The sequence below is a fragment of the Vulpes lagopus genome, chromosome 8 (genome assembly GCF_018345385.1).
Source record: "Vulpes lagopus strain Blue_001 chromosome 8, ASM1834538v1, whole genome shotgun sequence".
In the NCBI taxonomy this organism is placed as follows: Eukaryota; Metazoa; Chordata; class Mammalia; order Carnivora; family Canidae; genus Vulpes; species Vulpes lagopus.
This window is the reverse complement of record NC_054831.1, coordinates 48,986,825-49,014,498: the sequence shown is the minus strand read 5'-3', so window position 1 is coordinate 49,014,498 and position 27,674 is coordinate 48,986,825. Positions and strand designations below refer to the sequence as shown.

General features: G+C 39.8%; 1 long non-coding RNA gene across 1 annotated transcript; it reads left to right on the top strand.

Moving 5' to 3' along the window:
- The first annotated feature begins 163 nt into the window (after window positions 1-163).
- LOC121497519 lies at window positions 164-27,247 on the top strand. The gene is made up of 4 exons (XR_005989492.1): window positions 164-230; window positions 12,242-12,388; window positions 19,573-19,703; window positions 27,187-27,247. It is a non-coding gene; the product is annotated as an uncharacterized LOC121497519 (long non-coding RNA).
- Window positions 27,248-27,674: the final 427 nt, after the last annotated feature.

Below are 27,674 nucleotides of genomic sequence, written 5' to 3'. Positions count from 1 at the left end.
AGAAGCCGAGGCCAGAGCAGGTTGCTCAGCGAGGCCCCCCCCCCCCGCCCTGCTCGCCGCCTCTCGTAAATCACAAGGGGCACAATGCTTGGGTTGGTGACTTGTGAACAAGCCCCTCCTCGGCAACCAAAGTTCGTTCGGAGTATAAGGGGGGAAAGAGGGGCGGGGAGGGACATTTGGGACGCAGGAGAGATGCAGCCCGATCGGAATCGCGAGACAAGCACCGAAAAGTAAGTGCTGGGAAAGGCCGCCCCGAGTAGCTGTGGCTAGAAACGTTCCCGTTCCCTTCGCAGCACTTGGACCAAGTGCAAACTAAACCTACTTGTCAGCATCACATTCCTCCGCAAGCCGGGAGAACTGATAAATCTCCGGAGGGCGAACGAAAGTAGGTTAGCCCCCTTCCCTGTCGGCCGGCTCTGGAGGCCGAGCTTGAGCTCCTCCTGCCCCCTTGTGTTCCTCTGGTCTCAGAAGTGTGTGGATTCCCCTTCTGCAAGGTCTCCCTGCGCCCACGTCTTGGAAGAAACGAGGAGGAAAACAGAGGAGCCCTCACTGTTAAAACCCAGCCATTTCCAGATTAGTTTCTTGAGCAGTCCGGTTTCCTTATCCTGCCTGATCGAACTGTTTTGGGTAATGTTCTTTTTTGTTCAGTATCACAAATCGGGTTATTGGTTGGAATATCGAATTGGAATAATGGTCATCCTGCACTTTCCCCGTTTAAAGATAGATTTGGGAAACGAAAGAGTGTAGGTGAGAAACTGCTATGACATTTTAAATTTCAATTGCAACTGAAGATATAAAATTCATGTGTGGATGCATTTCAGGAAAAAGTATGTATCTCATTAACCCTTTCGGGGAGTTAGCCTCCGCTGCTCCAGCCCAGAGTTTTGATCCCTGCCTGGCACACTCACAGCTACTTTCCAGGCCACAGGTCAGCCTCTACACAGAGGATTGCTGGGAAGCCTCAGATTCCACTCCAGGAAGGCCACTGGGGCGTATCTGTCCCTGGGAGTTAGAAATGGAATATTCTGAAATCTTTCAAAAAGAGCCAGGGAGAGGGAGAGGGAGATTATTTTCAAGGAGCCACTCATACAAGCAAATGACATTTAGTTAGTTGAATATGACTTGAACTAATGCTTCAAGCTTTGCACTTTTGGGGAGCTTTGAACTCCCACTCAGATTGATGAATGTATTTTGCAATTTAGTACAATGAGCATCCAGGAACCTAAAAGGGATGTGACTGAAATTTGAAAAATAGGAGAAACACTCCCCCACACCCCACCCCTAGTCCAAGGCCACCAATTTCCAATTCACTTTGGTGTTATTATTTTATAGCTTCTTATACTTACTCATTATTGCAAACAATTCAAATGGAAGTGACGAGGGGAAATTTTACTCTTTCCTCTTCACAAATAAAACAAATGGAAAGATGCCAAATGAAACAGAATCTCAGTTTCAGAATATGGTTCTTTATATATTATATTTCAAATCCTGGTTATATACTTTGATTGAAAAATGTCAACTGGAAGCAGAGTGATTCTTGTTCAGGCATTGTGACCCTGGGCATACTCTGACCAGAACCAGACCAACAGCCTGACCCTTGATGCTTCTCAGTGGCTCCAAGGTTTTCCTTTCTTCCTTTTAAAGTCCAGCTCTGTTTGACTTGCAAGCTATGATAAGATCAGCATTTGAAGTATGGTAGTATGCCTGAAGGGCAGAGTTCAATATTTTGTTTCATGGTAAGAAGAATAGAGGGCCAGTTATTTTTAAGTAGCCTAAGGAAATCAATAAACTGTATCTTTTTTTGACTTTTTGATTTAGCCTGCCTTGAAGTGATGGAATGATTCTTAGGATTTTTTTTTTTTTTTTTTGGAGGTGGGGCAAATGCCTTTGTTATTTGTTGTTTGAGTTTTTTTTTTTTCTTTAATCACATAGTGTAACACATACTGTTATTTCCTTAAATATATTTTGCATTCATGGTTATTGATAAAATAGTGACATATTAAATTCTCATCTGAAAGCAAGTTTTAGTGATGATGACAATATAGGATAGATACCTCAGTGTTAAAAGATTTCTATTGTTCTTAATTGGTGAGGAAATATTTTGTGGCCAATAGTCTTAATATCATAAGGGATTAAATAAGTTGGCAAACTTGTAATTTTTTAAATCTGAGCTTATTCAGTTCTCCTTTCATTAGCCTTATAACACCTACTGTGCATCCTCTGGGCAAAATACCCTTTAAAGTAAATTTTTAAAGTCTCTAAGCATATGAAAAACACACTAAAATCTCTCCTCAAAGTGACTACAACTGAAACTAGTCATTGTTAAAAGTTAAATGATCTCTGACCTAGAGTTAAGCACCAGAGAACTTATTTCCTAAAATAAAGAAGGTTATGTGATGAATGTAAGATGCAGGTGAGATACTCAGGTGTATACTGAAGGCCCGTCTGGGACTCTGGGTGAACATACATCTGGTTAAATTGTGAATGTTACATTGTCTTTCCAAAGTTTCTCTTTTCTTATTTTCCTCTCCTGGCCTGCAGGACACGCCACACGTCCCTCCCCCGCCCCCATAGAGATAATGGCCTCAAGGATACCAATAGAGTACTTTCAGATGAATGATTGAAGCTTTATGCCAAGCATTTTAATAGTTCTCAATAGAATTTTAGTCTTTGAGAGCTTCAAAACCATGGCTTGCCTATAAACATCAAACTTGACTGATTTTGCAGAGCAACACTGAAGGCATAAATAGCCCTGGGCTGACTGACCAAGACCTGGGTCCCAATCTTGGCTCTGATATCCACCAATTAACTATGTGACCTGCAGCAATTCTCTCTTTTTTGCAACTACAGTCTCCATTACTGTAAACCAATGGACTCAGTCTTCTTGGACAAATTCCTTCTGGCTCCCCTTTGGTTTTGGTGTTTGGTGCCATGAGACCAAAATTACGGATGACCTGCCATTTTGTTTCCTCATGGTACTTTTTAGTTTACTGTGCTCCGTCCATCTGCAGTATTCTCCCTAAATGCCTGTGGGAATCCATCGGAAATTTAAGAACGATGCTAACTTTGCAGACCACTTGCTGCAACCTCCTCATTTCATAGTTGAGGAAACAGGAGCAAGGAGGGTAAGACCCAGGAGTGAAGCTGGAAAGGCAGAGAGATGACCAACATGACTGCAAGGTCCGTGTCCATATCTTACCTTAAGCTCCAATTTAGCCTTTAAGGATGATGTCAAATACCTACTCCCCCATGGAAACTTTGTTCGTCTACTCAATTTAGTACAAGCTCTACGTGTTTTGACTCTCTAATACCACCTTCTCCCCTTTGCACCGTATGCCTTTGCTTGTGTCTCTCTTACGAGATCACTCTTACTATATGTTGGGTTAGAGTGGTCTGTGTTCTTGTGCCTTTTGAAAGCATCTGGAGCCTACAGCCTGCATTTGCTTATCCTTTACCTTCATCAGGATTTTACTAAATACTCATTACATGAAATTAGATCACAATTTCTCATTTCCCAAGCAATTTCACTTGAATAACTCAGCCAGATTTGACAACAGTTTTGCAAGGTAACCAGGTCTGTTGTTCAGTTTTCTTACTAGTGAGCAACAGAAACGGACTGGCTGAAATAAGCAAAAAAGGAAGTGAAAAGATAGGGAGACGCTCCCATAATTTCTGGAAAGGCAGCAACATAAGTCTCGGAAATTCTTTGAATGTGAACCAAAACCCAGAGCTTCTGCTTGATAATGGTCTGCGGGGATAGCACTGAGCCACCACTAGACACTGGAGCCTCCAGGTGACACTCCCACTGTGGCCAACACCAAGTGTAAGTCGGCAGCCCTGATGCCACTGCCTCTGCTGCTCGTGGACTCAGGTGTCACTGCAGCCAATGACCAGCGATGTTTCCCTCTCTGTCACTATAAAATCAAAGGTCTAGGCAGGATCAGATTTTAACAGGTTAAGTAGCAACATTATCATTTAATGTTTGAGCGAACAGAGACATGGCAGGTTCAGTGATTTTTTTTTTTCAGGTTCACACAATTATCGACAAAACCAGAAGTAACTAAATTAGATGAAATACATGAGTTTGAATTCAAGTAGTCTACTGGAAGCTGCTTTTCTTTTTACATTCTGAAACATGCCATTCTTCACTTTTAAGAACCTTCCTACTTTTTTTCTTCCCCCAAGAAGGGTTATTGAGCACTATAGAGTAGGGGAAGTGGCTCACAGCAGCCTTATCTTCTGACAGCCTTTGGTTGTGGGGATCGCTGGATGTCTGTACTTGGGAACCTCCTCAAACCCCACAGTCGTGAAGATCTCTCTTGTGGCGGCAAGTCATACATGGAGGAGAGAGGTCAGCTCACCAAGGCTGCGGAGGCCTGTGCTGAGCCAGCAGGAGGAGTTCAGTGTGGCCTGGAGGTCAGCACAAGGCCCTGACCTGGCACCCTTTAAAATAGTTTTCCCAAAGATTTGGCTTGTGGCTTGTTGAGCTCTTTTAAGCCAGTGATCCCGGGCATTCATATCTGAGGATTTTCCACTTGTAAGTTTTCAAACAAAACTCAGAATGAAGTGGAATTTAAACACAGTTTGAACAAGAGACTGCTGCTCAGCTGAACCAACAAGAATTGAAACAAAGAACAAATAAGGAGAAAAGCTCTTCTCTTATTTGGATTTAAATGTAAATTTTTTTTTTTTTTTTTTTTTTTTTTTTTTTTTTTTTTTTTTTTATGGCATGACTTCCGTAGATTTCTTACAGCAATCCTATTATTTGACTTTCATTAACAGGCCTCTGTGGAAATGCTCACTGTGTCCTTGGCACAGACAAGAGGAGATTGAACCAAAGGCCCCCTTAAACAGTGCTCTCTCCTGTCATCTCTCTGGTGTTTTAAGTTCTAAGTTCTGTGAGAGGGTGCAATGCAAGGGATACATTTAAATTTTTTTTTTTTAAAAAAGGTCTATTTGTCTAATCCTTAGACCATCCAAGGTCAAGTGGCAAGTAAGTTGCGGAGCTAGAACTCCAACCCACCTCCGTAGGATTTCAGTGCCCCTCTTCTATAACCAGAATAACATATTTCCCTCATGTATGTCCCAATATCATTCTATAAATTGTTTACATTATTTAGAAATGCAGATAATTGTACATTTGAAACTGATATAACACTGTATGTAAACTCTACTGGAATTAAAATAATTTCTAAAATTAAAAAAAAAGATCTATCTAATTTGAATCTGGGGTGAGTGGTGCCCACACTTCTAGAGGGGAAAAAGCTCCTTTATTTGAGTTGTTCTAATACAGAAGTACAAAGTCATAACCTACAGAAACTATCACAGATTTGTTTTCAGGAATAATTACTTGAGATGAATCAGTTCTTGAAAATGATTTCATTAACAGATCACTTAAAAATTTCCAGAAATATTCTCTTTTATTGTTTGTGTATGCATCAGTCTCCACAATGCCATTTCCCCACAGTTTTCTAGCCTTGACTGGAAAGACACCAGCCTTGCTCCTGCCAGCACCAACCCTGGGCTGTCCAGCAGGGCTCCCCAGATTCGCTCCCTGGAGGGCCAGTCCTGTTATCTTTTTGGCAGGTCCGCCAAATTCCAGTTCCCCATCCTCTACCTTCCTGTCTAGTATTTACCTTTCACCATCTAGATTAGAGGGTCATTTGGCTGCAGCAAGAAATCCTCCAATGACAGAAGATTTGCTACTCGGGTGGAAGTCCGGTTCATCACTGAAAAGCTGTAATTGTTAGAAAGCCCATCCTTCTATAAAGTTGGAAACTGCCTTCTGGTGACTTCCATCTGTTCTCTTCTGTGGCATGAAATGGATTCTATCTACTCCTGCTTCCACCTGACAGCTCTCAGGTATTTGAGGTCAACAATCTGACCCCCACCATGTTATCTTAATCCAGACTAAATATTGATGCTTTGCTCAACTATTTCTTATGACACGTTCCCCAAGGCCCCTCGCCATTTTGTTCACTGAATCTCAGTGTCTCTTTTAAAAGGTGGCACCAAGGCTCAATAGCTTTCTTGGGATTGCCTAGCTGATAAGTGACGGGGCTGGGATTTGAACCCAGGTAGTATAGATCCAGTGATGGGGTTCTTCTGTCCTAGACAATTCTGTCAACATTGTGCCTCAATCATTTATGGTTTAGGGATATTTTAAAGTAGAACAAGCTACATCATCCCCCTAAACAGCTTTTGACACAGTAGAAGGAAATTAACTGGAAAGATCCCCAGCTCCATTCTTACCTTTTAAATTCTCAAAAAATAATAAATGATAAATAAATAAACAAATAAATAAACCACAGCATAAATTAAAAAGGAAAAGAGAAGAACAGGAATGCTAAGGTATGAAGGGTGTGTACGCTGTTACCACATTTGTTTATTGTTGATATATTAGTTACTTTCCAGTGATTGGATGATATTTTTATTCCTTTGAAGTCATCGTTGCAATTTCAAGAATTTATCTTAGGAACTAATCCAAGGTTGAATTAAGCTCTATATAAATAAAGATGTTTATGGTACTCTTACTGATTTTAAAAAGTCACAAAGAGGGAGGTCTGGGTGGCTCAACAGTTGAGCATCTGCCTTCAGCTTGGGGCATGACCCTGGGGTCCGGGATCGAGTCCCACATCAGGCTCCCTAAATAGAGCCTGCTTCTCCCTCTGCCTGTGTCTCTGCCTCTCTCTCTGTGTGTGTCTCTCAGGAATAAATAAATAAAATCTTTTAAAAATTTTTAAAAATTCAAAGCCACAAAGAAAACTAAGTGTCTAAAACAAAATTGTCTAAGTGTCTAAAATGGAAAGATTAAGGAAAATCTAGTTTGTTGATTCATTTCATTGGCATGTATATTTTTAAAATGATAATTATGTGAGGGAGCAACATGGAGGATGTATAATATTAAATATGTATGCTATGATCCCAGTATATGAAAGTAATATACGGACAAGAACTGTGGTAATATGCAAGACAGAAATCATTGCTCTGCTATTGGTAGATTTGTGGATGGCACTCTTTTTTTTTTTTTTTTAGTTACCATATTTGTTGAATTTATTTTAAAAATTAAAAATTATTCAGATGTTTTTTTTTTTTTTTTTTTTTTATTCAGATGTTTTTTTAACAATAAATTTATTTTTTATTGGTGTTCAATTTGCCAACATACAGAATAACACCCAGTGCTCATCCCGTCAAGTGCCCCCTTCAGTGCCCGTCACCCATTCACCCCCACCCCCCCGCCCTCCAGATTTGTTTTAAAAGCTACACCAAAATCTTTTGAAAAGTGAACCAAAGTCCCACTCTTGAATTAAATTTATACAATAATTCAACATATTTAGGCCCGAATGCTTAATATAAATATTGGTCTTGCTACAAATTGTAATCCTTCCTCTCACTTCTCTTAAGACATTGGCTTGCACCTTAATAACAATTGTCATAATAAAAACAGGATATACCATATGCTTTATTAATGGGCCAGATTATAAATATGGTTGCCAGAAATGTATACCTGTTCTTGCTATTATAAAATATCACGTGAGCTACTTCTACTGCATTTATAGGCCTTTGCACTTTAGGATAGTGAATCACTTGTAATTGAGGGCAGAAAGTGAAAAGTGGAAGGTACTTCTTCATGACCGTTAATGAATATATGCTTTACCCAATAAATATATGTAGATGTGAATAAAAGATTTTTAATACAAAATGTATTCAAAGTAATGTTATTTATTTATTTTTTAAAAATTTTAAAAGATTTTATTTATTTATTCATGAGAGAGACAAAGAGAGGCAGAGACAGAAGTAGCCTTCCTGTGGGGTGCCTGACACAGGACTTGATCCCAGGACCCTGAGATCATGACCTGAGCCAAAGGCAGACATTCAACCACTGAGCCACCCAGGCATCCCGGAATGTTATTTATTGAGCTTAGAAATCTGAGAATATCAGGGCATCTGGGTGACTCAGTCAGTTAAGTGTCCGACTCTTGATTTTAGCTCAAGTCATGATCTCAGGGTCATGAGATCAAGCTCTTCATCAGGCTCAATGCTGAGCATGGAGCCTGCTTCAGATTCCTGCTTTCCTTCTCCCTTTGCCCTTCCCTAAACTACTGTTGGGGGATGCACACGTGCTCTCTCTTAAAAAAAGAATCTGAGAATATCATTTATGTGCCTTACTAACTTTCACACAATGTTAGAAATAATGTGTAAACTGTTGATTCGATTATTTAGTGATTTCTAAAGCTCAGTACAAGAACATCTCTTTTCTTTTCCTAGCTTTACGCTTACTTCTTATATGTGTGACCTTACAAATGTTGCTTAATTTCTGTTCTCTATATTCTTTGATTATATAAGAAAAAGTTGGGCAGCCTTAGTGGCGCAGCGGTTTAGCGCTGCCTGCAACCCGGAGCGAGATCCTGAAGACCTAGGATCGAGTCCCGGGTCGGGCTCCTGCGTGGAGCCTGCTTCTCCCTCCTCCTGTGTCTCTGCCTCTCTCTCTCTCTCTATGCTTATCATAAATAAATAAATCTTAAAAAAAGAAAAAGAAAAAGTTTTTCACTGAACAAGATAGATCATTTTAGCCATATGGTAAGGATCAACATATTTATGTTACCTTTGAAAATGGGTTTTAAAGAATAATACCAATATCCAAGATTTTGAGTAAAAATTTCAGTTTTTCCCTGAAGAATCTATATTCAGGTTGAGTTATCCAGTCACTTAACTTACTTAAATGTGTAAATGTAACATGCAGTATTTGATTTTTATATATTTATATATAATTAAAATTGTAGATTTGTTATTGAAAATTTTGAACTCTTATTCAATTTAGCTTTGTCAAGATACATTTACCACAGACATCCACCTGTGTGCACAAGAAGTTACAAAATGGATGTAAGGCAGAATGTAGGACTTAGAATTAACTGAGAAGTCACTTTACACACTATGGTAGGCAAATGATGCCTTTTTATAAATGAGCTAATGATATTGAGTTCTAGGCTATGACTGTCCATTCCTATCACCTTGACCGCATTAACTCCATGTTCCATGCAAACAAGATAACACCAGGAAATCCATTTAGATGAATATGTTTAACAAGTGCTGTTATTATTATTCACCATACTTTGGGTTGCTAGGGCCAGATGATTAGGGTGGCTACAGGAATAAGGAGAAAAAAAAAAGACTAGAACATTTGGAAGTGAGAATGTGTTCACCATAAGTAATTTGAGAAAATAATTTTGTTTGTAAAATGTAATCATATTTCCTACTACTTGTAAGAATATTCAGATTTCTCACTTTCCTTGTTTTACAACTTAAGAAAGCTTACTAGAATAATAGGTGACTAGAAGAACAAGAAAAGTGAACTCTACTGAAGTAATTCCTGGATCTCCTTAAAGTTTTCAAATTCCTACTGCTTTGAACTTAATGCACCTGCTGCATTCCCATAACTTACATACAATTCTTATCATTGGCATTGACTTCTTGGAAGGAAACAGTAGTTTTTTTACTTCCCTTTCAATTAGTTTCTTTGAGTTTTCTGACTCAATGCATCAAAATCAGTATATAGCATTAATAAGATCAGTAACTATTTCTTACATGCCTATTATTCATGATTTTGAGCTTAGAGATGGTGATTAAAACCTTGTCCTGAACTTTAAGGGTAGGACATCAAATTGAACAGACCAGCCCGGAATTAGAAGGAAATAAGGGACATTGGAAGGGAAGTAAGAATAATATACAATTGAATAATGAATATTGCAAGGTGGATTAAAGACAGTGTTCAGGGGAGCAGGGAGTAAAAGGTACTCTAGGTACATGAAATAAGAGGAAGGTTTTCATGAAAGATGTGGGCTTCATTTGGAAAGGGAAGGATGAGTTTGGATAACTTAAAAAGAGGAGTGCCACAAGAGAAAGCTCGGAGGTTTGGTTAGACCTGCACCTGAGTAGTGATAGTTATGGTGAAAACAGGCTGTTTGTTGGTATAAGGAAAAGTATTGATGAGTAGACTGCAGTTTCTCAGGTTAGAGGTTCACTAAAACAACAACAACCACATATTAAGATTTAAAAATGAAGATAGAAGGAGCTATTGGAGATTTTGAAAGTGATGGATTGATTATAGCAATATTTTAGGAAGACGAATCTGGCACCAGCTCTCTGCAAGGTGAAAAAGAATGTAGTGCCTAGGACATCATCGCAATGGGATAACTGGTGTCACTGCAGAAATAAGGAGAAAAAGAAAAGACTAGTCTGTTTAGAAGTAAAAATATGACCATGCAGGTAACTGGAAGAAATAATCATTGGATGTTTACTGTGTGCAAGGGACTAACTATGCTTAGAACAGACAGAAACATAGGGAGTAAGGAAGAGAAAAGAATTAAAGACGGCTGTCTGGTTTCTGATGGGAAGAGTGAAAAACGGATTTCACCAGGAAGAGGACGTGTTATGGCTCTAGCATGTGGGAAGACTTTAAGGGAGGGGCCCAAAGAACTGAAACTCAACACAATCTAAATAAGAGATTTTGTCTCAAGTTTTTCCAAAAGAGCGTGCGTTAACGTCTGTGTGTACATACCTGCATCTACCATCCTACTATATCTATGATCAAAGGAAGGGAGACTACAATTATATACACAAGGATATTATGTTTCTTTGATCTACTTCTGGTGTAAAACTGTTATGTTTAAAGATATTCATAATGGGCTCTGCTTATGGAGAGTGGTTGTAATGTTTCAAATTCCAGCGGGCATTTTTCTTCTAGCTCTTTGCACTATTATTTAGATTTTGAAATAATATAATTACAGTATTTCGACTGTGTACCTTGCAACTTAAATTCTAGAAGTTACCTTCTTTTCATTATGTAGCCAAATTAATATTTTTTTATACTTAGCTCTTTGAAACTACACTGTGTATAAAACTTCTCTTTCTCTTTCTTTCTTTCCTTTTCTTTCTTTCTTTTGTCCTTTCTTTCCTTTTTCCAGACAAATATTTTATGGCACACTCATGCTTATTCTTCCTAATGCCTCAAGATTCCTGCATGTTGATATCTGTCTGGCTATGTATTTGACTACAGCTTTCCAGTGTGGGTGGATGGTTTTTGTAAAAATATGCAGTTAAGTTAGATGAGTCTTAACTCAGAAAAAAAATGTATATATATGTTTGGGTTCTGTGTTTTATCTAGAAACATGTTGCCTTTATAGGTATGCTGATGTAGGTATATGATATGGCACAAGATTATCCTTTTTTTTTTTTTTTTAACCATAAGCCATGATGGAATATCTGACTTTAACTGCTCGCTCTCTGTTTCCCAGAGCATGTGGCCCATAGTTCTCACATATAATTGTGTTTCCAGTTAGGCTACTGTGAGTGCTTAAAAATACTATCTTGGATGCTGAGTCTGCTCTGCTGGCCCTTGCCTGTAGGAGAACTATTAAAAGAATAATGGAAATACATATACATGTATACGTAATATAGGGATCCCTGGGTGGCGCAGCAGTTTGGCGCCTGCCTTTGGTCCAGGGCGCGATCCTGGAGACCCGGGATCGAATCCCACGTCGGGCTCCCTGCATGGAGCCTGCTTCTCTCTCTGCCTCTCTCTCTCTCTCTCTCTCTGTGTGTGACTATCATGAATAAATAAATAAATAAAATCTTAAAAAAATATATTGTGTGTAATCAAAATACTAAAAATTTATAAAACATTCCTCATTTTGAGAGAGTATTCTATGATATCATGTGGGAGTCGATGTCACTGAAAGTAATGGTGTCATATAACTATAAATATCAACATATTTCGCAAGTGTTCCAGATAATATTAGATAGGGGTAAACCAGTCTATTAAAAGAACTAATTGATGCCTCCAAATGCAAGTAGATTCTAAACATGCTGTCTTTCTTGGAATATGTTGCCTGCCCCCATCCTGGTGATGTGAATAAAGGAAGACAACTCTTGTAATATCAGAATCCATCCGACTCCTCCAAAAGAACACAATCAATTCCTTTCCTGATACCATTGCAATGACATATTAGATTTTAATAATATTAGAAAAATCTCAATGATTGTATGAGAAGCATTGGGTCTGATTTATAGAAGTTCTTAAAAACTAGCAACAGAAGTCAGGCAGTTGGAGGGGGGTATATAAAATACAACATCCCACTTTGCTGATGGTGTTCATCATTAACAGTGTCAGTCATATGTTCATTAATGTATAATGCTAAAGCTGAGACAAGGATTCTGAGCTCTGTGCTTGTCTTTCCATAAGCCAATTTAAATTACAAGGAGTGCCCAGGGCATACTGATTTCATGAGACCCTGAACCCATCATGGTGCAGCTCTTCCTGGGATGGGGAATGGCAGCCACGGCCCATCACAGAAGCATAGATAAACTAAGATATTCCATTACTTCTCTGGTAAGTAATACTTCCTTTTGGGGGATTTGGGTGAGGCAGCATATTCTCCCCTTATTAAAGGATGGTAGGACAAAACACGAGAGTCGAAGCAGACAATATCTGGTTCATACTCAGGGAAGGTTTGTTGAATGAATATTGTGTAGGGATGCCTGGGTGGTTTAGTGGTTGAGCCTTTGGCTCTGGGGGTCCTCAGATCGAGTCCCGCATGGGGTTCCCCACATGGAGCCTGCTTCTCCCTCTGCCTGTGTCTCTGTCCCTCTCTATAATCAATAGAATAAAATATTAATAATAAAATCTTTTAAAAATTGCATAAATGCTCTAGACGCTTAAGTCATGAAGCTAAAACAAAAATAAAATCCTGTCCTAAGGAGCTCACCATTTAATGGGGCTAAAAGACAGACCATCTGATAGTGACAAAACACTTGAGTAAACACTCTAACGGAGCTATGCCCTGGAAGCAATGGATGGGTAGGGGGGAACTGCATCTCTGCCTGTGGGAAAACAGGCAGGAGGTTTTCACAGTGAAGCGGAAACTCAGCGGAGGCCTGAGCAAGGGATTCGTACCCGTCCATCAAGTCGACAAACTAGAGGGCATCTCATCACTGACCTTGATGCCCCCATGGCCGATTCAGTTACTTGTGGCTGAAGCTCAACTTGACACTTGCCCTGCTGAGCCACTAATTGCAGAAATACCTTTGATCATGTTCTCAGTTTCCACTTGGATACAACCGGTGCCCTCTGTCCCTCTTTCCTTTTAACTGACGTTTTGCTTTAAGCTTTGTTTGCCCAAATCTAAGTTCTTACTTAGCCTTTCTCACATCCTGTCGCCCGATCACCCACTCTGAGCCCTAACTTTGATACTGGATATCTTTTTAACTTTCCTGGTTTTAAGAACAAGAAAGCATGGTAACCGGTGCTGTCAGAAAACCCCACGGTGACAGGTGCCTTATGACTTGAGAAAACACAATAATATTTAGGGGCAAGTGTGTCACATTGACCTCAAGGCATTTATCGACAGGCTGAAAACAATTAATGAGTGCATATTTCTGCACTTGCGAAGAGCAAATTGTTGAGATAATTATTACTGGAGAGTCACCTGTGAATTCTTTCTTTTAGAGTCCCTTGTCTTTCCCTCACTGTTTGGAATCTCATTTAAAAACATCTGATAAATGACTCTTTGTCACATACTGCTCTGCGCAGAAAGAAAGTTACTTAATTGACCCTCACCTTTGGCTTTTTGTGCTTGGTTAGTCATTCTCAACCAAGGGTGATTTCTGTCCTCAGGGACTATATATATATATATATATATATATATGACCATGACAGAGAGAAACTCCAGAAAATATTGGAAGTAAAGCTCTGAATTAAGTGAAATCAAAGAGCTGGAGATATTAAAGAAAGAGAGACATCAACATGCATTCAGTCATCACTGAGCGGGGAGAGAACAACAGGGCCCGGAGTACAGCATCCTTGGGTGACCCTTTGTGGGGGAGAAGTTATCATTACTGTAATTCTACTTTACCCCATAGGCTGGCATGGCAGTAGCATGATTTACAGTTCTCTGCTTCTCACCAATCTTTTTTTTTTTTCCCAGCCAACCTTTTCCTTGTACTTCTGAACAAAACAATTTTGGTTTTCAAATGGGACTTGTCGTGTGGACCTTGTTATTTATTTTTTATGGCAGCAATGAACTAATTTTTGTGAAGTATTTACACCTGTGGCAATTTTATCAAGGTGATTGACCGCTTCCCTATAAAATGCACACCTGCACATTCCCCCAGAAGTTTCCTTGAGGTTTCAGGGAGTTCATATCCCCATGAACACACCCCCCCACCCCTCCATCCCCCACCCCCTGCCAAGCTCATCCACAGAGTCCAGGAGTTCATGGATCTTAGATTTAGAACACCTGCTTTCTAGAAACTAAAAGCAAAGCACACAGAAGGCTAGACTGATGTTTCGACATAGGAATTGAAGGGGAATGGAGCCTGGAAACGCAGAGCTGTGATAGTGAGGGGCAGTAAGAGAATCTTCAGATTGAATCCCTCTGCTGAATCATAAAAGTCATCCTATATTGTCCTAGTTTCTGAACGTTTTGAATTTTATTTTTTTAAAGATTTTATTTATTTATTCATGAGAAACCCACAGAGAGAGGCAGAGACCCAGGCAGAGGGAGAAGCAGGCTCCATGCAGGGAACCCGACGTGGGACTCGATCCTGGGACTCCAGGAACACACTCTGAGCCAAAGGCAGACATTCAACCTCTGAGCCACCCAGGTACTCCCGAATGTTTTGAATTTTAAAACTATTAAGCTAAGGTGGACCAATGCCAGGACGAATATCCCTACTAAATAGCCTTGGATTCCTCATAAGTGTGCTCGGGATGAAGCCCTGTCTCTCAGCTTCAGTGTGGCTTCAGCTACGGATGCAGATGCTCAGATGGAAATGAAAAATAGAAAATACTGTGTGGAAACAGTGTAAGCTTCCTCCATGGGGAGTATGTTGCTTTTCTTGCCCAACTTATGTTAACCTTGGTGTTTTCACTGATTTACTTCATGACCGTGGGCAAATGATAACCTTAGAGCTGTAGTCTCCCGCAAAATGGGAAAAACTTCCATTTACATCACCTGGTGGCTGGCACCATGTGTCTGTCTTTGATTCTCAAGGGTTTGAAGGCTGTAAAAATTCTGGTATGACTGCAGGCAAAATACCTACATATTTGACATAATTTGCTCTTAGGCAGATTTTATTATGCAAACAGAGAAACGACACATCATCAAGTTTGAACCTGTAGAGCACAAACAGTGCTCTTTCTCTCCACCCCTGAGTGTCTCTTTCTGCCCTAGTAAGCGTGAAGAAAAGCAATGGTGCCAGTCTGAGAAGCAGATACAGGTTTCTAGAGGCAGACCACATGCAGAGGTACCATACGTTGCATGGGATGTAGTAGAGTGAGTTTGCAGGCAGTGAGCTAGGTCCCGAGTCCAGTCTTTGGTTCCAGGCCCCGCCGTCTTGAGTTTACGTTATTCACATTTGCTCAGGCTTTGAGCTCCTGTTGCTGAATTAGAATATCAAACCAAACTAAACAAAGCAATGCAAATGGTCTCTGCCAAGGAGACCGTCCAATCGTCCCAAGACTAGTGATAGAAAAGAAAATTGCAAATTTTCTCAGCAGTGTGGAAGCAGTCCAAGGTGCCCTCCCCACAGCATAATGTTCATGGCTTTACTAAAAGTTCTCTCATTTGTGGTATGAAAATGCAATGGCATCCAGAGATTTAATGGCAGATTCCATAATCCAAACGTAGAACAAAAAAGCTTTTTTTTTTTTTTTCTTTTTTTTTTTTTTAGTTTTGCTTTCTTTATGTAATGACTAAGGATAAGGAGGTTTTAGCTGCTGCTTTGGGACCTAACACTGCAGGAGGTGTGAGGTTCTGCCAATAGCCACTGCCCAGTACTAGTGGTCACAGAGGAACAGGGGAGCCAGACAGCTGGATGTGGTGAGAAGATACTATTATTTCAGGAGAGACATTGCAAGTGAGTCAAGTAAACGAAAGGTACAAAGATAGAAAGATTTCAAGAAAAGGTATTTATGTGAAGGGGTCTGAGAAAAATGGGGCAGTTAATTATTGTGCAATTTAAAGAACAAGAAAGTTAGAGATGCCTGGATGGCTCAGCGGTTGAGCGTCTGCCTTCAGCTCAGGGCTTGATCCCAGGGTCCTGGGATCAAGTTCCGCATCGGAGTCACCGCAAGGAGCCTGCTTCTCCCTCGCCTGTGTCTCTGCCTCTCTCTTTGTGTCTCTCATGAACAAATAAATAAAATCTTTTTTTAAAATTTTTATTTATTTATGATAGTCACACACAGAGAGAGAGGCAGAGACACAGGCAGAGGGAGAGGGAGGCTCCATGCACCGGGAGCCCGACGTGGGATTCGATCCCGGGTCTCCAGGATCGCGCCCTGGGCCAAAGGCAGGCGCTAAACCGCGGCGCCACCCAGGGATCCCAAATAAATAAAATCTTTAAAAAAAGAAATAAAGAACAAGAAAGTTAGCACTACTGTTTCTCACTTTTGGTTTCTGGGACACGACAGCAGTACTTTAATTTGCAGGAAAGCCAGAGCATAAAGCAAGGGTGGCAAGAATGGGAAGGAGCTCCTCTTCATCCAGCATCACTTAGTGAATTTTCATGATTCGAAATTTAACATGTCAAAGGCTCGTTTGTTCACTTCAAACTTAGTTTTTTTTTTTTTTTAAACCTTGTTCTTTCTTAGAAGGTATTAGGGAGTTGTGGGTATAAAAGCACTTTGATTTTCTGCCGCATAACTCTGTAATCTCTTAAATTCCCAATTTTCTCATAATATTGATCTCTTAGGTGATTGTGATAATTAAGGTAAAGAGTATCACCACTGAGATAGAGGATAGCGTGGGTAACCGTGGCTCTCCCGACTTTCTTCCTTGCAAAAAACTTCACCAGTGTATTCAGTAGTTAACATAAGACTCACACTGCCATTGTGTGTAGATGTGTGTGTGGGTGTGTGCACGTGTGCATGCATGTGCTTACATTTCATAGCTTTAAACTCCCTGAAAAAGGATTTCTTTTTGTCTGGTTTTGGTCCGTTTGTGCCAGGAAAGTGCCTCGCACATAATAAATGCTCAGTAAATGACTGTTAATCAAGAGTTATGTTGCTTTATTAACAAATCCTTTAATCGACTTTATAATGTCCTGAATTAATACAAAGAAAAAAGCAAGCAAAACCAAATCTCATTGGAATAGTTAGTGAGAAATACTCATATAATCCCATCACCACCCGGAGCAGCTAACTCTTAATATTTGGGAGAAGCTAAGAGCATCCCTAACAGAATAGTGCTGAATAATAGAGTCAATTCCTATTTATATCTCCCAAGTGTTACACAGATTGTAGGGAATTTCAGCATTTCTCTCGGAGAGAGATTAAGAGATGAGCAGAAGCAAATAAATGCATGTGTTGCACGTCAGGAGGTGAGACTATACATAAGAAAGACCACCACTGCCCAAGGGTGTGGGGTAGCATGAGAGGAAGAGATCCTCCATCCTATCTTTGGACCAAGACCACACCTGGGAAGAAGGGCAATAGCTTCTCAGAAATTTATTTAATTTGGGAGATTGCAAGTGTCTCTCATCTTTTCGAAAGGTAAACAGAAGCCCTGCCACCTCCTCCTGACTCCTATCTCTACCCTCTACACACACAGGGGAAGAGAACACCCCAAAGGACATTAACATTGTCTCTGTGCTCTGTGAGAAAACCTGTATTTTGAATTACTTGTGAAGAAGGAAGGAAGAAATGTTCAGAGTAGAGACAGTCTCTCCTGGAGCTGGTATCATCAGAACTAAGCTTTTGAATTGAGAAAAATGACACTAATGTCCTTCTTGTCCACCTTTCTGTTCCTAAACCTCAGATGTGTCAGATACACAGTGCTCAGAATTTTTTTTAAAAGATTTTATTTATTTATTCATGAGAGACACAGAGAGAAAGTCAGAGACACAGGCAGAGGGAGAAGCAGGCTCCATGCAGGGAGCCCGATGTGGGACTTGATCCCAGGACTCCGGGATCACGCCCTGAGCCAAAGGCAGATGCTAACCACTGAGCCACCCAGGTGCCCAGTGCTAAGAATTTTTTTAGAACAAAATACATTTTACCTTATGGTCCCCTCCTCTTTGAGCGAGGATAGGCATGGGGGTTAGGTGCATCACCTTTCATGTTTCCCATAGAAGCAGATGATGAAAAGCACCATTGTGTGCCTGAAAGCCTTCCAAACAGGCAATATTAGAATGAATGTTAGAATTTAAACCTGGAATTAATGCTTATAGTGAAAAAAAAAGTGTTTTCCATATGTTGTCTTTGGGAGAATTTCCCATCCAATTTTTTTTTAAGATTTTAATTATTTATTTAAGAGAGAAAGTGAGAGAGAGAGAGCATGAACCTGAGCAGGGCAGAGGGAGAGGGGGAAATAGACTCCAAGCTGAGCAGGGAGCCTGATGTGGGGCTCGATCCCAGGACTCAGGGATGGCTTGAGCCACAGGCAGATGCTTAACCAACTGAACCACCCAGGTGCTCCCCCTCCCAGTTTTAACATGAAGACAAAATTGGTTCACTTCTTGCTTCCAGAGAGGAAACGGTTAAATTTGTTCCCAATCTAAATTTTTCCTGCGTTAGTTTTTGTTGTAATCTCAACTTGTAAGAGTTGCTGCCTGTAAACAGCTGGAGTCGAGCTCAGGTCTTCATTTCCATGACTACTATAAACTCATAGTAAGAAGAGGATTTGGAGCTGATTTTGTAATCAGCCCCCTTTCTTCGCGAAGCATGGTTAGCAGATAAAATATAGAGTTTTTAGAAAAAAGGACAGTGGAAACTTCTGCCCCCATTCTCTTCTTCTAGAGAGAACAGAAAGAAAACTACTGCAAGCCTGTTTATTTAAAGCCTATTTCAGAGGGTTTACCAAGGAGGCCAAAACACACGAGGCTATTGTGCTTTTTAAATTTTGTTCTCTAATCTATCCATCGATAAAGAGCAGAGCTTAGGATAAGATAGCAAGAGATTCCAAATTTGCAGAGTCTAGATGGATCAAGATTTAAACAAAAGAGGACAACTAATATACTTGTTAGAGCACATTTTTTCCCCATTCTCTACCCTATCCTCACCTGTTTCTCACAAAGGTAATACAACATGATTGATCTCATTATCATCTTTAAAGTTCAAGGTAACTACAGACAGATTTTTGGGAACAAGGGAGTCTGGATCTTTGGATCATCCCTTTCTTCTCTGGGTGTTTTACCTCAGAGCCAAAAAAAAAAAAATCAACTTTTTCTCTCAAGTTTCAGTTTAAATTTTAGGTTCTGTGTGATCACCAAATAGTTTGGGGAAAAAATATATCTTTTTTTCCTTCTGAGTTTCTAGGAACCAAAGAATAAGTATATAAAGAAAATGGTTTAAGATGTTTTGTATTCTGTTATATTGTCTTGTTTCCAATATTATCTGTTTTTACATATTCATATCTGTTTCTGTATTCTTCATTTATTGTAGCAGTATCATTCATTTATGTGAAGGTGCAAAATTATGGTGATTTCTTAATGTCTCGCAAATCCCAAAAATTACATAAAATACTCAATTTTTAAAGAGAAATATTCAGTTCTTCTAAGCTTCTCTTTTGTCTCTAGCTCACCCAGCAATTCCAAAGCCTTTTGATCAAACCAGTCACAGTGCGATGTCATCTCCACGGAGCCTCGGCCCTATACAAGTTTCAGGTCCCACTGGAGCTGCTGGCACAGAGGAAGGAATTCAGTAATGGGTGAGTCTCAGGGCAGAAGTGTGTATGTTGTAGGTCTCCTTCCAGTACTTTAGTCCAAAGTAAAGGTCCTAAAGGGGTACGGAGATTTCAGATTCAAATTTAACTAGACCCAGATTGGGTATTAGGGCTTTCAGCCCACGGCTTCAGTGTCTTCAGTTCTAGAGTGGGAAATGGGCAGACAATGAAGCATAAGCCCAACTGTGTGTCTGGGTACACATGGAAGGCATATGTGTATGGTGAGGGTTAGAGGAAGGGGACGGGGGTAGACTGTAGAAGAGGGGGTCAGGTAAAGGATCAGCGTATGCTTACGGCAGCAAGATTAATTATACTCTGCTGCTGCTGCTGCTGCAGCTGCATGTTGGCTGTCTAAGCCCACTAGAATGCAGATTGCCAAGATGAGGACTGGCTCACTATCTGAGCAAGATCGAAAGTTCAAAAAAGTTAATGCCCACTTATGAGAGAAGCTGGAGAATTTAGTCAGTAACTAGTCCATCTTGGAAAAAACCCAGACAAGAACATACGAGCTGGTTTTGTGTGTCTCAGGATATGTGCGAAAATGCCCTTCTTCCATTCATCATGGGCTTTGATATCTTTCAACCCACTCCACGTAGTCGAGCCACACTTGGATGTATAGGTACTGTTACCATCTCAAGTGTGGTAGAATAAAAAACATGATAGCCCATGAAATAGATCAACATTTGGTTCTATTTGTTTTGTGACAGTGGACACAGCACAACGTTTTCATTAAAATAGAAACAAAAAAATCATGATACAGCATGAATGCCATCTCCTATGTGTTTATTGTTACTACACCAGCTCATGACCCATGAATCATGAAGGCTCCTGCCTTTAATTTAGGTAGGGGATGTTGCTATTTGTACCTTTTGATGCTGCTTACCAGATCCAGTATATTGCAAAGAAAGCAGGTATCTGCTTTATGGCAGAGACTTTTGATTGTCACAGATTCCATTTTCTCTTCTTGGCCAAGTATACAAAGTACATTGTGTAGCTTCCTTTGAAGTTAATTTGGTGCTGTGTGACTGAGTTTGGCCATGAGAAGTGGGCAGAGATGAGGTACGTAATTTCCACCCCTGGTGATAAGACCCCATGTGAGATCTTCCTGACTTTCTCCCATGTGGGGAGATGAAAAGATAAAAGAAGCCTGCATTGCTGTTCCATTGCTTGGGGTACAACTTTTCAGACCACATCTAATCGCTGTGTGATTAAGAAATGGGTTTTCCTGTGAGAAGCCCCTGAGATTTGGGGGCTGGTTTAGCCTATCCCAGAATCAAGAGGGATAAACTCGCTTGTTACGGGGACATTTGAAATTTACTGAGATACATCCTAAAGAAAAAATCAATCAACAGCAGGGAAGAGGCAGTTAACACATTTTTCTTTTGGATAAACTGGAAAGCAAGGGATCTGAAGCTTAAAACCAAGCTCAGATAACTTCATGTTGTTGAGTGAATTATTTATTGCTGTATTACGAATTATACCAAACGTAGCCATAAAAACACTAAACATTTGCTATTTCCAGTTCCCGGGGTTCAGGAATCTGGGAGTGGCTCAGCTGGTAATTGTAGTTCAGGATCTCAAGTGAGATTACAATCAAATGTCAGTTGGGGCTCTAGTCATCTAAAAGCTGCACTGAGGCTGGAGGATCCAGTTGCAAAAGCAGCTCATTTGTATGGCTGTCAGCTAGAGGTCTGTTTCTCTCCCATGGAACTCGTTAGGACTCTTCACAGCATGCAGTAAATTTCCCCCAGAGTGAGGGATCCCAGAGAGAAAGGCAGAAGCCTCTGTCTTTTATACTTAGTCTTGGAAGTGACCTGCCATATACCATACAATTCGGACTCTAACTTTGGTTATATTTCACAGATGAAGAGCACAATCTCCTACAAGGCTGCCCTCAAGTTCAAACACTAGCTTCAATCTCAGGGTTCCCAGACCACCTGCACTTTTGAACAACTGGCTACAAATTTGTGGGTTCTCACTATCCCCTCAGGCTCAGTAATTTTTTGGGATGACTCAGAACTCAGGAAGGCACTATGTTTACAATTATTACTAAGGATACAGATCACAACCAGCCAAATGAAGAGTCTAAATGGCAAGGTCTAGAAGGGTCTCAAGCACAAAGCTTCTTTGTCTCCAGGATACATCATCCTGGCAGTATTGTCGTGCATTATTACCACCCAGGGAGCTCACTCGGCTTCTGTGATGTACAGAGTTTTCATTAAGGTTTTGTTCTGTAAGCTTGATTGACTGAATCTTTGACCACGGTACTAAATTCAGCTGGCAGCCTTCTGTTTCCTCCCAGGAGACCTGAGTGGCATCATGTGGCTCTAAGTCCTACCCCAGTAGTCACATGGCTGTTTTTTCTGGTGTGGCTTGCCCTCATTGTGGAACTATCTAGAATCAGCTGATCAACATAAACCATGGTGAGGTCTGAGGGGTGCACTATGAATCACAGACACTAACCCTAACTTTTTGTCCCAGGAACCAGGATGAAGGCCAGGAAAATTCTTTATTATACAATATCATGCTTCTGCCATATTCTATTTCTCTACAGACCATCTCTAATACAATTTGAGAAGGGTCTACACTATAGTGCAAGCACCGGAAGTCAGGGATCATTGGGAGGCATCTCAGAGGCTGCCCACTACACTTAACAAACAAAATCAAAATATTCACATATTTTTGGAATAACATTGGAATTATTACATAGCAGGCAATCAACAAATAATTTGGGTGTGAATTGAAATGTGGTGAGTGAAATGTAATTTTTTTCTTTTGGAAAAATGAATCACATTTAATTTAAAATTATATCAATCACATTTAGCTCACATAATAGTATTTAGGAAAGAACTAATGGAAATATGAATTTGTATTGATGGGGTAAATTTTTTTAAAGTAATATTACATTGAATATAAATTAAGAAAAGTAGTTTTTAATAAGAAAGCTTTGTAATCTATCCTAAGATAAAAGAGGGATGAACAAAGATCAAATAAAGAAAACCAGGATCTTTTATTTGGCACTCATTTTTATATCAATATGTCTGAGTTAAGGGAAATTCTTCTGCTTTCGTGCAATCAATTTTCTTTCCTTTCTAATATGACGTAGAAATTAATTGTAAGCACAATCTTTCTACTAAATTACAAAGTAAAAGGATTTAAGGAAAGTGTAAGAACAACCAGAATTAATCTTTAACTAGACTTAAAATAGCAACTCCATTATATGGCTCAATAATTAATGAATACAGTATATTTAAATAAGTGTGTTATCTTTATTTCTTTAATCATAAATTTAAACCAAATGACTTTGGATGCTATCATACTTAGAAAATGTAACTAGGTATAATCTATTTGAAGATTAAGTTACAGATTTAATTTATTTTTTTAAAGATTTTATTTGTTTATTATGTGAGAGACACAGAGAGGCAGAGACATAGACAGAGGGAGAAGCAGGCTCCTCACGGGGAGCCCAATGCCAAACTTGATCCCAGAACCCTTTGATCATGACCTGAGCCAAAGGCAGACACTCAACCACTGAGCCACCCAGGTGCCCCTACATTACAGATTTATTTTATTCCCAAATCATATGTGTTTTGATCCTCTGACCTGAATCTTTTCATCATTGAGGCTTGCTGGTATAAACTTTTGTTTAATTCTGTTGACTCTTCTTTTGACAAGTGGCCTTTGAAAAGGGCCTCAAGGACCAGAAGGGAGTATGCTCTTTTACAGAAATTATTTCTTATCTTCATCTTTATTGAGGAATAAGAGATTATTATAAAGTCAAAACAACTCATTCTTTGCTTTTTTTCCTTTGTGCAATATAGCAAAATACACAGTGCAGTAGAAATCTCTCAAGAAATACAACTTTGGGTTTGAGAGTTGCCTTTTTGAGGAGTTATTTAAAAAAATAAACTAGCTTATTTTTAAATCATCTTGGATTAAATCTCAGCAATTGTCTGGCAGCATAGATGAAATATGCATAGAGGACATTCAGAGGCCAATAAGGCTTAGAAGAATTATTTTATTTATATCCACAAGAAGACAAATATCAAGGGTATTTGAAAATAAATCAAGCAGGCAGTGGAGGAATCAGAAATTATGACTTGATGACAAAAAAGGCAATTTCTTGCCTGGATATTCAGATAACAGATTACAAATTCCCACGAAAACACGATCCATGTATCAAAACTTCTCAATTTAACTGAAGGCAGTGGGCTGTTAGGATTTAGTAGATTCTGAGACGCACCTCGCCAAGACTGGATTGCTAGAAAGATAAATTCTAGTCCTGTCCAAGAATTTAAAAATCTCTAGAAAAGCTCTATCTTTCATCAGTTTTCATTCTGATGAAATCTAGGAGTCTGTCCAGCAGATAGTTCAGTCCACAGTGCATGATAGCATAAACTGCAGTAGCATTGACAGGAAATAGAGTTGAGACCCAAAGCTACTTTAAAAGACATCCCATCTCTGGGTGAGAGTTATTTTCAGAACAACAAATTAAATGATGGTATCTGGGCCAGGACTTGGACCATTTAAAAAAAAAATCACTGAAAGCAGCAGCAACTATTTTTTGATCATATAACTTCTATGAAGGTCTATGTTTGACTTAATGAAGAAATAAACAGACATCAAAGACACCACTTTACTTTCAAGGTGTTTAAACAGAGTATAGAAGGACAACTCATGAATAAAATTAATTAAACATAAAGAAAATGATCCAGCAATTTCCCTGAATTTGTGAAGCTAATGTCTGAGTAAGCCTGTAAGGCACAGGGATCTCTGAAGTAAGAAGAGCTAGTTCCCTGAGTAAAGAGGGGAGAAAGATGGTATTTACACCAGTTTCATCGGAATCGTGGAAATCTGAAGATGAATAGAGCCAGGAGCCTGAAAAGGTCGATTTGGGAGCAAAAGTGCGAAGTGAAGGATTTTAGTACTTTTTACTTTAGATAATAGGAAGTTCTCAAAGATGGGTCTTTCAGAAGGATTAATAAGTTGACCACCTTCAGAATGAGCTGTAGATAGAGAAATGCACAGGCAGAGAGCAGGAGGCCACTGGGGTAATGGAGATTAGGAGGACATGAACTTCTACAATGGCAATCGTAAAGTGAATCATAGGAAATTATTGATAGTTGACCATTTGGGACCTACATAAATAGAAATTTCCTATGGTTTGATAAAGTAAAGAGCTGGCGAAATTCAACATTTGAACAAAATATGTGAAAGTGACTTGAAGAAAAATGCTACAACGAATAGAAATAAGAAATCTAAGCTAAGAAGGATGCCCAAGTGGCTCACTTGTTAAGTGTCTGTCTTCAGCTCAGGTCATGATCCCGGGGTCCGAGATGGAGCCCTGCCTCAGGCTCCCTGATCAGCAGAGTCTGCTTCTCCCTCATGCTCTGCCCTACACCTCACTCATACTCTCTTTCTCAAATAAATAAATAAAATATTTTTTAAAAAGACACTTAGGGAAGGAAAACCAAATGGCATGCTTCCCACACTACCACACTCCCCAGTAGCATGCTTTTTAGATGAAGTGGTGAGGCTAGGTAGAAAAGCCCAATTTTAAATTTATTGGATTCAAAGTGGCAAGGGGGAAATGTCTACTGGCAGTTGGAGATGCAGAACTGGAACTAAGGGTAAAGTCAAGGATGAATATATGTGTTTGGAAGTTCACCTTATAGGTAGAAACTTATTGAGGCCAGGAGAATGAATGGGATCTCTGAGGAAGGAATGTTGGGTGAGAAAAGAAGATCAAAGACCCATTTTTAAAAGGGAGGGACAAATGGAGAAGGAGGGATCAGAAGTTGAAGGGGAAATGGAGTGGTTCAGTGGGATTTCCCCTATAACATGAAGTGAGAACCAGTTATTGGTCTTAAACTTAGAAGATGATTCATAATTTGGGAGGAAGCCAGCTCAGTAGTGGGATGGGGATGAAGCCAGACTGTTTAGAAAAAGTGAGGCCATGGGTGAAGGTGGCTGTAGCTTTCTATGAAAGACAGGACAGGACCAGCCTGTAAATCTGCCTAATTAAGGGAAGCAAAATTTCAGCTATGCTCTATAACTTTGGCCCCTAAAAAAGGCTAAGCAGTGATCTCTTAAGAGTACTGTGCATGGGGATCCCTGGGTGGCGCAGCGGTTTGGCGCCTGCCTTTGGCCCAGGGCGCGATCCTGGAGACCCGGGATCGAATCCCACATCGGGCTCCCGGTGCATGGAGCCTGCTTCTCCCTCTGCCTGTGTCTCTGCCTCTCTCTCTCTCACTGTGTGCCTATCATAAATAAATAAAAATTAAAAAAAATATATTTAAAAAAAAAAAGAGTCCTGTGCATGTTTGGGCTTCTCTATGGCACTCGCAATCATTTCCCTTTGAGCACTCCGGAATAAAAATAGATGAAACTGTCTTTAAGAAGTTCCAGTTTACAGTTAAGAATGAGAGCCATGTTGACCATGTTGACCATATTGGTGTTGACCGTGTTCTTGTGAATTCCCACACCTACCTCAGCTGCCAGGCCTGAAGCATTCACATCCAGGTGCAGGAAGGCTGTGGAGGCAGTTTGTACAGTGCAAGACTGCCTGGGCCCTTGGACCAGGAGTCAGGATAAATCTACAGAAGCTGGTACATGCAGCTGTGGCCTAGAAAGAGCTGCTTCCTGTTCTCAGTTTTTGTTTAGCCCCAACAGTGGAACCTTAGTCAAATGCCATCCACAGCAACCATCATGACTCAATACATGAACTTACTGATTCCAATTTATATTATTTCTTTGTGAGACATTCTCATAATTTGGGTTCCATGGTTATTACATTTATTTCTATCTTATATATGTTTTTATTGTTTGAGTTACCGAAAATTGTTTCAAGAATTACATCAGCACCATGTGGGAATTGCAAATAAAGCTTGTCACAATCTGGACAATATGAAGATAATAGGAAAATAAACTAGATCATGTTCACACTGCTATATCCAACTGTACATTGAATCTTGATTTCAATCACTGAAATATTTTTATTATGCTAAAGAAAATTTTCCTCTATAATTTTTTCCCTAACTTGGTATGATTATGTCTGTAACTTTAGTATTAAACTAAACTTTTCATTTAGACTCAAAATGACTTTAGTATTAAACATAGTGTAGTGTTAAGAGTCATTTTCTTGTAGTAGACATCACACAGAAATAGGACTCTATATAGACTTTTGCTTTTTTATGCATAAATACCCATTGTGAGGCTTATGAATTAGAACACTCTACTCTCTGCCTTCTGAGCCAGACTCTGATCCCTACTGTCAGGGAGATGTCTTAGAACCAGCTTGGACCAGAACTGGCAGGACTGGATGGGAGATAAAAGGGCAATCTACTAAGTACTTATATTAGTTGCATTTTCTAATGCAGGCTTATTTAATTTTTTTAGCTTTATTGATGGATGTTGAAATGAGGAATGAAGGAGATAGATTTAACATTTTCTTTTTCTTTGAAAGTAGGCTTGATGCCCAATGTGGAGCCCAACAGAGAGCTTGAACTCAAAACCCTGTGGTCAAGACCTGAGCTGAGATCAAGAATCAGACACTTGGGGATCCCTGGGTGGCTCAGTGGTTTAGCGCCTGCCTTTGGCCCAGGACGTGATCCTGGAGGCCTGGGATCAAGTCCCGCATTGGGCTCCTGGCATGGAGCTTGATTCTCCCTCTGCCTGTGTCTCTGCCTCTCTCTCTCTCTCTGTCTCTCTGTCTCTTTGTGTCTATCATGAATAAATAAAATCTTAAAAAAAAAAGAATCAGACACTTAATTGGCTGAGCTACCAGGCACCCTAACATTTTCTTGACATAAAATAAAAGAGGTAAGAATAGGATATGGGATTTTACTATAAGTAACATCATTAGAATTTACTATTGTGAAGAGAAATTGTAAGGAGCTCAGATATGGGTAAAACAAATGCCTTTAGTTTTTGAAGAGCTTATAATCCAAGGGCCTA